At 36.0% G+C, this 13,345-nt stretch overlaps 1 protein-coding gene across 5 annotated transcripts in view; it reads right to left on the bottom strand.

Annotated features, from left to right (window-relative positions):
• Positions 1–13,345, bottom strand: part of THSD7A (thrombospondin type 1 domain containing 7A) — a 254,779-nt gene that overhangs the window by 212,722 nt on the left and 28,712 nt on the right. For all 5 annotated transcript variants that reach the window (XM_042817387.1, XM_042817391.1, XM_042817389.1 and 2 more), the window contains exon 2: positions 7,897–8,013. The gene's annotated coding sequence lies outside the window, so the exon portion shown is untranslated. The remainder of the gene's footprint in view (positions 1–7,896; positions 8,014–13,345) is intronic.

Genomic DNA, 13,345 nt, shown 5'->3' with positions numbered 1-13,345 from the left:
AATACACATGAAATATAATGGAGCAAGAAATGCATCTAATAAAAACAAATAAAGCTTTACAATAATTTGTTTCTACCTGCTATGAACCCCACAGTTCAAACAAAATAGAAAATTAAGCACTTATTTTTATTCAAAAGTTCCTACTTTTTTCTCTGGAATGACAAGAAAAAAATGACTGGGATTTTCATAAAAAGAAAAAGATGGCTTAGAGAATGTTTCTAAAATGTGCATAGAAGGCACTTCAATTAAAAATTTGGCTTCAAACATAGACTAAGCTTGCTATTTTTTAAGAATTGAAACCACATTTTACATTATTGTTATTCTCTTTGAGTTTACAAATTCAATCTAGCTATTTTACAGTCAAACACATTCCTTGGCATGCCACTTAAAGTGATGATTTCAGGGTTATTTCCCTTGATATTCTTCTTCAGAGTGGTGAATTAACAAGATGTTAGTTCCAGAAAAAATAAGATAAAGAACTGACAAATTCATTCCAAAAGACTAGCATTATCATTATACTCTTAGACAAGCATGAAGTTTGGCAAGTAGAAATTGTCTAGCATCAGAGAGATACCTCTTGACCTACACAAAACAAGAACAAAACACTTAGAAATATAATAAAGGTTTAAAAAAAATCACAAATTATGCAATTCCCAAGAGAGAGAGTAAATGGAGAGCTCTGATCAAAGATTTCTTTACACCAATTATTCTCCACCTCATGTGTCAGATTAATTAGGCAGGTGCTATCCTGCCAGCAGGAGAAGCTTTGCTACAACAGCCAAGCACACACATTCCTATTCCTGGCAGTTGCTGCCCTCACTGTCAAGAGCACCTGGAGCAGCCATTCCCTGTGCTCCTGGGGCTGCCTCCACAACAGGGGGAGTTGTGGAGGAAGGAAATAAATTGTTAGACTGAAATTGCATGTAAGGAATCAGAAAATAAAATGTTAAAAAATAGGATTGAAAGGAGAAGGACTGTGAAAGACACTAATATTGGGTTGCAACTGCTGAATCCCACCTAAAATGATGTTGTAAGATCTGTAAAAAGTGTCATATACCATCAGAACGCACCCTTCCAGTATCACAGTCTACTAAAGTAAGTTCTCATATTTTTTCTATTTGCTTGAAACATGAATGAAATTTTCCTCCCAGACAAATTTCTCTCAATATTAAAGCCAGATTAAATACTGAATTCTGTATCAGCATTTAAAATGTTATTGCTATGGTTATAATGCTACCACAGTTGAATTTTGCACTTACTAAATTACTAAACAAAACAATTCTAGTAGCCCAAATATTATATCAGTGGAAAATTTTGAGAAGAGTAGCGTATAGGAATCTGTCCCAGGACACTGCACATTAGTTTTAAAAAAAGAAAAATAAAGTCCAGTTTCAAAGCTTGCAGTTTGGGAAAACAAAATCTTTAATTACCTCACCTCAGATTTCTGAGCATGTTAAACATGCTGCTTCTGGTTCTCTCCCTACACAATACCATGCATTGTGCTCTTGGCTGCTGTTCCTCAGCCACATTCAGGTATGCTCTGCAAAAAAACTGTAGAGAGATGAACACAATCTGAAAACAAAGCAACTTTTCTGAAAACTGCATAGATCTTATTAATAATGCAGCTGCAAGACAGGATTACAATATGATGTTTTTTTGAATATATGGGGAGTTCGAGTTAATAATAAAAGAATAAATGTTCCTACTCCAGTAAAATAATCAGAAAGAACCAAGAATCTGTAGAACTAAGGGAGGGGCCATATTCCCCCTGCTCAAATTTAGAAAAGAACCAGTTAAGAAGTGTTGTGCAATGTCTTTTCATCCTTGGGAGACAATTCCATAATTTAATATATCATTTGGTAACGGCTTGAATACCTTTCACTTTTAGTAAGTATCCATTACATAACTTCTCTCCACTTTCTTTAATTACCTCACTAAGTACATTGGTATTTGCTCTTATAGCAGCACTATTAGAGCTGCAGGGCGCAAGAAATAAAACTGAGGAGAAAAAAAAAATAATAAAACATTGTCTTTTCCATTTAATAAGTTCCCTTTCTTTTTTATGGAAACATTTGTATTAGTAGATACTATTTCAACTTTGTAAGATAATAAATCACATGAGCCTTGTATTATTAAAGCCGACTGAACTGCCAGAGAGAAGCGTCATCATTCACCAATGGCACAACTTGCCTTTAAGCCTTACTCATTCTACTCTATTTCTGAGGAGTCATTTTGCTGTGGAAAATATCATTCAAAACATAGAAGCGGTGATGAGTAAGAAATCATTCTGATCAAAGCTTTTTATTTAGGAAATAAGTCATGAATTTATTTTACTATCCTACACTGCTAACTAATCCAGACATATTTCTGTGGGGGAAAATAAGAAGGAAAACTTAAATTAAAAATTAATTTAGAAATCTGTGAATTATCACACATTCTTAGAAACAACTTCCAAGTTTCAAGGTGCTTTGCTTTTCAGCAGCCTGGATACTTAAGAATACATCCAGGATAAAATAGGAAAGATAGTTAAGTTGCTTATTACATTAACATGAAACCACGTATTCTGAGTAGTACGCATACAATAGAGAGCAAGAAAAAAAGTAATGAGGAGCACCAATGAATTCACCATTGGCCATCATTACTGAAAAGGCAATTTCAAATCACTGGCTGCTGCACCATTAGTGCCAGCTGTGCAAAAGCTCCCATCCCTCTGGGGTAGGCTGTGATGTATCAGAAACCTGAGATCTTAAATATACCGACAAAGAAAGAAAAGGAGAATCATTTTGATTACCCTTTTTGTCAAAGACCTGATGTTGTAATAGTAATAACAATTTCCTATTTATGTAAATAAGTTATCCAGGAGAACCTCATTATAATCCTTTCTGGCATCTGACTGGAACAATCCTATTCCCGGCTTTCTGCCACACTCATTAAGTCATTAAGACTTTTCTCCTTTCAGTGAAAAACATTTCTGTTGAGATCTTTTGAAACCATCCCTGTTTTTCACTGTGGAGCAAAGCTAAGGCAACTACTTAAAAGGGGGAAGAAAAAAAAAAAAAAAAAATAAAAAAAAAAAAATCACTATTCTAGAAGCATAAAAGCATTCTGCAGCATGGACTAATGGTCTGTACAGGTTTTGGTGCCAAATTTTAGATATTAACCAATGTTTTACAGGATTTATTCTAAAAGTTCCTCGCCTACACAAAGTAGGCCATGTATATGGGAAAACTTCTTCCATAGTTTAAGAGTAGTATATGATTAGTACCCATGTTGTAATGTCTTATGCTTTTAATCAAATTTTGAGTTCTCCTTGTGACTTCATTATGTCACCACAGTAATTGTCTAGGAAAAACTCTGAGCTTCTACTAACATACAAGTTTCCCTGGGGTGCCTATTTGCAGTGCTTGAGAAGGATTCTGAGGACAAAGAAATGCAACTCACTCAAGCTGTTTATCCTCACAGATCCAGAGCAAGTACACACATTGTGAAGACTCAGTTAAGCACCATAACACACAAATCACACCAATATGAAGAAAATAAAATTATACAGCTTTGATAAATCTTAATCTAACTTCCCGTTCTTGTCAATAACCAAATTAGCAATAACGAAGAGATTGGGCACAGCTGCCAGTTCCTCCCATTTGGTGGAGAAATATTTCTTTCCTTTCTGAAAAATTAAACATTTCATTCCCAAGGACAGACACATGCCAGTGGTTAATTAGGGGATATTTTACAAGAAGAAATAAAATTTATCATCAGCACAGCAGGCAAATATTGACATTTTTACAAGCATGGACATGCTACAATTAAATTTTGAGTTGCAAGGCTCCTGAAAGCAGCTGCCTCCCCAGGAAGCTGGGAATCCCAACACTTACTGCCAACCCCAGTTTCCTGGTATTTATTCAAACTGGCAAGAAACATTCTTCTTACATTGCTTTCAAATATTTGACAGCCTAGCCATCCATTAAATGCATCACACTGAGGTACTGCTGTATCACTACATAATTCTTCCTGCCAGCTAGCAAAAAAATAATATGATGTGCAGGATGCTGGGGGGTTCCCAGTTCCCACAGCACTGGCTCATAGGTCCAGAAGGGGGAAAGGGAGAGTAAAAGCCAGAAGGGTGAAGGCACAGGACTGATGGGAGAAGGACAGTAACAGATTACACTGGTTAATGGATACGCTTCACTGAGAACCTGGAGAGCAGTGTTAGCTACTGAGTGGGTAACAAATAGAAATCTGTAGCAAGCATTGATGCAGTAACTTGCCAGAAGTCTGGGCGCAAGTAACATCACCTGCCACATGCTCACAGGGAAAAAGAGTAATTGGGAATAATCAAAATACAGCAATTTATCAATAAAACTCCCAAAATGCCATTTCTTCTCCTTTGCCAGAATTCCTACAAAGTAAAATCCATGCTAGCTATGTTAACTGCATAAGTATAATTCAGTAATGCCATCTTCCTGAAGGGAAAAATGGAGTCACAACCATTGAAACGGATATACGTATATATAATCATTACACATATATATGTTTATTATACACATACATACATATATAACAGGTCATTCAATTACAGAAGCAATTAAAGAGGACAAAAGGCAGACAAAGCTCCTTGTCTAGAACACCTCCCCTCACAGAAGATGGCTGGCTAGGGAGGAGGTGGCAGGGGTTAATTACCATCTGGAACCCAAATGCTTTCTTTTTGACAATTTACAATGTAAATCTGTTTAAGCAACATAATTTTAACTAAGCACCTAATTTTTACTAAACTTCCACTTCCCTCATTTTTAAGTTTTGCTATGGGTAGTCTTAAAAAACATGTTTTTTGATTTACATACCACTAACCAGTCAGAGGATAAAAACAAAAAGTGTCAGAAACCAAATATTTAACATAACCACGTTCGGTTTCACAGCTGTGGTATTCTGTTCAAGACATTGTTCTTCGCAACACAATGAAAAAATGAAATCTTCCATATAATTGGAAATCGGCACATGCTCCAATCACTGTGCATGTGTAATTTCTTTTAGTAAAAGAAAGTCACCTTCAGTGAACATCATTTCAGCTTTTCAGAGGCAAGCCTCAGTCAATCTGGAGGTGGTGTAAGACATAGCACACCCAGGTGCTTACCAGTCTCCTCTCACTGGGCTCTCTTCACACTGAGATACCAACTGAGGGCAGAGACATCAGTGAATAACACAGAACTTTATCTTGTTAACCAACAGATCTTTCAATTCTGAGGTTTTTAAATGCTCTTTCATTTTTGCCTAATGTTCAGACAATGTTTTCAGACTCCATATGTCCATCAAGCTGATATTTCCATGAAGCTTTAGCTAAAACAGACCAGCTAATTAGACTCAAGAACAAAATTATTGTTTTTTGTAATTTGACACATTTTCTGAATGCTCAACTTTGTAAGCTCATTGTCACTTAATTCATATAGCCAAGAACTTTCCTTGACACATATAAATGCTGATTAGACAAGGCAAAATTATTAGCTGGAGAACGCGGAAGAAAAATTTTCTATGTACCACTGCAATAACTCTGCACAGAAATCGAACAAAACATTCTCATGTTTATTCTGTGGTTAATTTGGGTTTCATGTGATGTTATGATACTGGGAATTGTATAAAACAACACTGCTTATTCAACATAGTTTGTTCAACACATTTATCACCTTGTCTTCTCTATTAGTAATTTCAGGTGATAGTAAGAAATAATAAAAATGCCCCCTAATCCTGTCCAGTTTCTCAACTATTGGTTTAGAAGCAATATTAAGCTCATTGTATACTCTTCCTGGCAGGAAGTTAAACCTTTTAAAATATTGATGTTTGACAGTACTCAATAGGTCAAAACAAATAATTGCTCATACCATCACAGACTTCTGGGATAGAGGGAAAAAATATCCAAAAATCCTTTTGTGATATAATTAATGACGTACGTTAACGACCAAGGGAAGTTCATTAGAACTTACGTTAAAACACAAAGCAGACTTCAGTATTTAAAAATGTTATCATTGAAGTAAATTGGAGCATAGAGCATGTTTGTTTAAAAAGGGAAAATATTTAAAATAAAATATATATATTCCACTTCTCTATTACGTTGAAGTGAAATGGAAAATCAGATGTAGATGCAATCTTTCGTCCTTTTCAAGTCCATGGCCAAATTAGGAAGTGCTACCACATACGGTGAAGAATATGAAGCATGGGGAAGGTCCTTTGGGTTTGCTGTTCACCTGTCTCTTTTCAGTAGTAACAAACTCTCATTTCCTCAATTAATACCTGCCGCAATCTGTAAACTGACATTACACCTCCGTTCCTACTATTTGGTTTGACCTTGCTATCGTGTACTAGAATATAATTATGATAATGAACCAATTATTCTTATACAATACAGCAATCAAAAAGACTACCACTTCCTCCATTTTCTCATGATAATATCTGAAAATTCTAGTTTCATTTCATCATCCATTATTCGCATGCCATCATCAAGATGTCGTTATATAATTAACTTAGTTTTACAAAATTAAAAAAATAATAATAAATGGAAAACACTGAGGTTTTAGAATAATCATGACAGCACACAGGATGTCTGATTTATATAGGACAGTAAACAAATATTTTAGTATTTGGAATATTTTACAGGTTATAATCTTCTAAATTTTGAATGACAACACATCTGCCTCTTAGGATAACCAACTGTTAATGTTACACTTTCACATACATGGCATATTTTGCTTGAAACCCCTCCAGAATTGAATAGTTTTAGCTCTTTACAGCCTTCTGATTATGAAAATAAAATGTCCAGCTTATTATGAGCCTGGATGTGTCATACATAGCAGAAAAAAGTCAATTAAAGAAAAGTGATTTGAATAGGTTTTCACTCACTGAAAATCAGAAGAAAAAAAAAAAAAAAAAAAAAAGTCATTCAGATTGCTGACTCTGTTAAGATACCAACTTCACAAATACTCCTGGCTTTGTCCCTTGTAACGTCGATGAATACAAAGATGTTATAATTACAAAATAAACAAGAAAGTTTGGCTCAGCAGGTTATAGGAACAAAAAGAGAATAGATAGGACACTTACCCACACCCTGGGCTTGCTGCAAAACTCCAGAGGAGAGATCTCTTCTGGAGATCCCTCCCCACTGTAGTCAGCTCTTAAATGGGTCTAGGAGAGGTGCAGCCAGGCCCCACCCCTTCCGGCAGCACAGGTGAATTGCCTTCACCTGTGCTCCCAGGGCTGACTCAGTGCTCACCTCAGGTGATCAATCAGAGGTTCAGTTCCCATACAGTCCCTAAAGAATGTGATTTTTAATCACTTTATGATATTTTAGATAGCAGAATCTTTCATCTCCTGGTTAAAAATGAATCTTTCCAGCATTGGTCACTATCGGATTGATGACCAAACCACACAGATGCAGAAGTTGCTGAAGGAAGGAACATTTTCTTGCTGCCATGACTACATTTTTAGTCAAAGCTAAGTTTCCCTAGAAATCTGTGATGAACTGTGGCAGCTTCTTAATCGATTTTTGACTTGAGACAACCTAAGTGCACAATAGCCAGTTACCTATTGCTGTCTAGGAATGGTCTTTTTTACTCAGACATATTTATAACTGGAACAAAAGTATAAACCTGAAACTTTCTACATTTAATTTAGACAAACTGCAGTTTACTGTACACCCCATAAGAATTCTGTCTGCTTTCTTAGTCTACCTGTAAAACTACCTAATGCAAGCACTGGAATTCTGTAAATCATGTATCTGTTAAGCAAAAATAACTGCCACTGATTAAAAAGTTTCAAATTTTCTGCAATAAACATCCAAAATAGAGACAAATATTCTATACGGAATTCCTCCAGGTCTGAAAGGTTGTAAGTAATAGAAGCTAAACTTACCTTTCTGCCACAGAAAACATTCATTCTCCGCAATTAATTGTGAACTTTACAAATGACATGATTCCACTACTACAACTTTTGTAGGGGCAACCTTTGTACAGTGAATTCAGAAGAAACCTGCAAATAAGGAGATAAAAGGTCAAAAGGCAAAAATCAGTCATATTACTTTATAAGTCCCTCCAACAGATGACTAAGAAGAGTCAGTCGGTACCAATGAACAGAGCATTGTGATGATGAACAGTCAATAATAAATTCAATATTGATATCCCCAAGTATGTAGGAACATCAGCATATTTTAATGGCTCCCTCTTTTCCAAGTTGACTTTGCCATACATACCACTGGATGCTTTCTAATTTCCCTGAATGGCTCAATATTCTAGTCTGCAGAGCTTAATCATGTCTGGAAGGTCATTCCACACATTTTTTTGTGAATGTGAGAAATTGCTGCCAGGCATCTGTTTTTAAAAAATTTTTCCTCCCTTTCTTTTTTCTATTTATGCCATCTGATCACATTACTTATATCCATCTCATAGCTCTAATTTAAAAGGACATTCCTCTGAATCATGGCTTAGTCTTGCCCATACATTTCTAGATATGTTGAAAGAGAATATGATTTTCAGTCTGAGGTTAAGCTAACGAAAAGTTAAAAAGTATGCTACCTGTTAGCTATTGCTACAACAAATGAGTAAGAGTACATCCTTATAGAGGCTTATTAAAATAGAAAAAACATCCAACTTGGAGACAGATTAACTGGCTCAGGTAACCAATCAATATAAACTGAACCCAATATGTTAAATATAATGAATTCCACAGGCTGAACTATTCTGCATTAATACAATGACAACTCCAACTTGGCTAGGAGATAAGTCCAGCAAACAAAATGCTAACTGTCACTGTTAGAGATTCTCTTCTACTCCATTTTTTCCATGTTACTGGCAATATCTAGCCCATTCCATTCCTTTACTGGAGTTTAGAAACATCCTCAGCCTTGCTGCCTCAAGTTTTAAGCTACAGGATTCTACCAATTTGAACTTAAAAAAAATAAAAATAAAAATAAAAAGAGATGCATACAAGTCAGAGAACATACGTCCTTTGCACCCTCATGTAGTCTTCTTGTTTCTTTGAGATTAAAGTCACTTAAAAGCTTTGATTTTTTTCCACCAAATTGACAATTTCCTCCACCCACCCCCATAACACTGTGTCATAAGAAAAAGTTACTGGTGTCAAAAGCGGTGCCATCAGATCAGATAATTTTTGCTGAAAGGCCAACAAGAGAATGATACCTCTATGTATACTATTTATGTGATAATTTGGCAAAGAATTGAGGGTTTCTTTTTGACTGTTGTCACACCTTTCTAATCTGAATTATTCTTTATTATTTTATAATACTGTTTTATTTGAAGTCTCAAAATGGCAAAGCAGCTTTACTTTTTTTCTTCACAAAGAATAAGCAGCCTTCTGGTACTATCAGGAAATAATGCTGCCTGTGTATCAGTATGCCATCAGCTCACAAGTAGGGGAGACCTGGAGCAATTACCCACTTTTAAGAGAGAGTGACATATCCTTTTCCTTTATTTGACTTTATTTGTGTTATGAGATGGATACACCTGTAAGCAGTAAAACTCTCTCAGTAACAGAAAGAAGTGGAAATCTACTTTCTAACCATTAAGACTCTAAATGTTTAATATAGAGAACTTTAGTTCAGGCTGTGTGAGTATTAGTAACTGGAAAAAAAAAAAAAAGAAAAAAAAAAAAAAAAAAAAAAAAGCACAACTAAAACATCCATAGTTTAAAGTTTATATTTACTTTTTGTCTCATAATTGACAACCCTTTAAAGTAAACATCAAAAGAGTGTCCGATGAATCTCACTAAAAAGCTGGTTGTATACAAATAAGTTCATTTCAGTAATATGTACAGAATGGTCAGAAGTAAAACAGATCTCTGCTCTGTACAGCCGTTTCAGATGAATCTGATAACACGAGTTTGTCATGAGGCTGATACTTCAAATTCAGCTTTCAGCTTGAAACAAATTTTTACACTCTGAGGAAAGGAATTATAATAAAATGCTGACATGTCCTTACAATATCGAATCGTTTCTGCCAGAAGATAGATTTCTTATTCTTGGCATTTCAAAATAAGTGAATTTACATTTTAAGAATGAGGTACTATTCACATTCAGTAACTGTAAATCTTTATGGCTTTTTCTATTTGATGAAAGTGAAATAAATATCAACAAGCAAAAGTTCAGACTCTCATCCCCTCCTCAAAGTTGAAATACTACGAGGCCAGTAAGGTTTATCAAGCCTCACGTGAGGGCTGCATTTGAAGAACATTATCCCTCTCAAAAGGAGAAATATGCTTAATCCTGTGACTCATAATCCTAAACCTTATATTTTAAGTGTAACTCTAGTGATTTAATGCACCTCATAGCAGATAAAAGTTCTTGTCAACACTCATAACTTAGTTTCTTTAAATTTTCAAGAATAAAAAAAACAGTTCCAATCTTCCAACAATTATAGATTCATAGAATGGTTTGGTTTGAAAGGGATCTTTAAAATCATCTAATTCCAACTGCTCTGCTATAGGCAGGGACAATTCCCACTAGACCAGGTTGCTCAAAGCCCCATCTAGCCTGACCTTGAATGCCTCCAGGTAAGGGGCATTCACAACATGTTCCAGTGTCTCACCACCCTCACAATAAAGAATTTCTTCCTAACATCTGGTCTAAATCTCTTCCAGTTCTCTTCCAGTTTAAAACCATTTCCCCTTGACCTATCACTGCATGCCCTCTTAAAAAGTCTTTCCCCAGCTTTCCTGTAGGCCCCTTGCTGGTACTGGAAGGCCACTATAAGATCCTCCCACAAGCTTTTCTTCTCCTAAAAAGAAGAAGCTCCTTGGGGCTAAAGAGCCCCAACTCTCCCAGCCTGTCCTTGTATGGGAGATGCTCCAGCCCTCTGATCATCTTCATGGCCCTCTTCTGGATCTCCTCCAACACTTCTATGTCTTTCTTGTGTTGGGAGCCCCAGAACCGGATGCAATACTCCAAGCTGGGACTCACAAGGGCAGAGTAGAGGGGCAGAATCACCTCCCTCGATCTGCTAGTCACACTTCTCTTGATGTAACCCAGAATACAGTTGGCCTTCTGGGCTGCAGGCTTACACTGCTGACTTGTGTTGAGTCTTTCATCAAACAAACACTCCCAAATTCTTCTCCTCAAGGCTGCTCTCAAGACATTCTCCGCCCAACCTGTATCTGTGCTTGGGATTGCCTAAACCCAGGTACGGGATCTTATAAATAGCAGTGCCACTAAAAGCGTACAAAAGATACACATATTCAGTTACAGGCCAGCTTTTCCCACCATTTATAAAAGAATCTGCAACACACTGAAGAAGTAAACATGCATACACTTGAAATTTAGGAAGATGAATGAACATGAATCCCATTATTTGACTTTCAAATAGAAACCTGAGTATCAGAATGAAGTCATAGTTGACTCCTGAACATAAGGATTTCAATCCTACTTATTGTTTTGTTCCTTCCGTGTAAAATCCTGAACTCCACTACCTCATAGTTTCATAGCATTCAAGGCTGCTCCCAGCCTTTATATTCACAAACAGTTCTTCATTGTTTGCACCAACAAATGTAATAGATTGTACCAACATATCCAGTAACACACCTGTCCTCACTGATTCTTCCACCACCTGCATCAGCATGTTATCTTCCACACACAGCAGGCACCTCCTGGACTGCATGCGCCTGGCAGCACTGTTTTTCCAGCAAAAGTCAGAGCAGTTGAAGTCTCCCATGAGAACCAGTGCCTGTGATCATGAAGCTACTTTCAGCTGTCTGTAGAAGGCCTCATCAACTTCCTCCTCCCGATCAGGCAGCCTGCAGCAAACACTCACAGTAGCCTGCCCCTTACTTCCCACCCATAAACTCTCCACTTATTTGTCATACATCCCTTGGTAGAGCTCTATACATTCCAGTTGTTCTCCCACATAAAAAGCAACTACAGCACCTTGCCTTACCATCCTGTCTTTCCTAAAAAGCATATAGCCATCCATGGCAGCTTTCCAGTCACATGAGCTGTCCCATCATGGCATTGTGATCATGGAGACATTTGCCTGTTTGTTTAAATAAAATGAGTAAAATACTTTACATATGAAAGTGAGAGTCACTACCTTCTATTATTATTATTTGGAGCAGGTGAAAAGGCAAACACCAGTGACAGTAACGTGAAAATTTACAAACATCACTATTCCAATTATTTGAAGGGCCACCATGGATAAATGAAAAGGGCAGCCATCCTCGTTCTGCCTCAGCTTTCACAATGAGCATTTTATTGAAATTCCCCTTTTCTTTATTCTTTTCAATACTTCTAAAGAATGAAGGTATGAAATATTTAATTCTGATACCTTCTCATTTCCTGACATCATTACAATTCAAGATGACTATCTAGTCTGCTTTGTATCTGTTTTTGATGCCACTGAATAGCTGGTTTCAGGGAAGAGCAGCAACATTTCTGTGGAAAACCATTCTTTCATATTTTACTAAAGCAATTGACAGAAAAGGAAAAAAAAAAAAACATTTATTTTTAATCTATTTACTGAGATTGTCCTCCACCAAATATCACTCTTTGCACTGCAGTTTCAATGCAATTTTAATTGCATCAAAGACTTGGACTATAACTTAAATTTACTAAATACACATTAATTAATTCTAATGATATTAAAATAATCTCCTATTTTGGTGTGATGACAAAATGTACAAAAAGCTATTTATTCTTACCAGATTTTTTTCATATTAATTATAGAAGGATCTTACATGATTAAATTTCACAATAGTGTTCCACATGGAGATCAAAACAAGCCCTTCTATAGAACAGTCACTTGAACTCACTAAAAAAAATTAGTTTTTAAACACAAGGTAATAGCTAAAACAAAATTTCCTTTACGACGTGGCTATTAGCAGATAGGGTACAGTTATTCAATTTATGTTTGGATCTTATTTCCTTCTAGATTTCAGTGCTTCAACAAGGTACTAATTACCAAGTCCTAGAACTATTTTTATTTCTCTTGATGCTTTTAAAATCTAACTAAAGAGATAATGAAGGGTTAAATGTTGACATGTGGCTATACTGAGCATTAATTAGCTATGTGTATGCATACACACAGAAGCAGTGTCCTAACAATATGTTTATCATACTAAGAGCAATCTCCCTTTGTTATTACAGACCCATTAGTAGACTGCTGCAAATTTGTATCTCAAAGGACGTGTAAAAGTTAACAACACACTGCAACTGTGTCCATTTAACAAAAAGCCTGGTTCACTTTGTTTTCAATCCACCTTTGGTCCTGACAGCAATTTAAGACCAAACAAGTTGTGCAAATCACCTTTATGATGTGCATGCCGGGAAAAAAAAAAAAAAAAAAAAAAAAAAAAAAAAAAA

The sequence above is a fragment of the Centrocercus urophasianus genome, unplaced genomic scaffold, assembly GCF_019232065.1.
Source record: "Centrocercus urophasianus isolate 14NV4802_14NV808 unplaced genomic scaffold, USGS_Curo_1.0 seq_16, whole genome shotgun sequence".
Classification (NCBI taxonomy): domain Eukaryota; kingdom Metazoa; phylum Chordata; class Aves; order Galliformes; family Phasianidae; genus Centrocercus; species Centrocercus urophasianus.
This window is presented reverse-complemented; position numbering and strand designations above follow the sequence as displayed.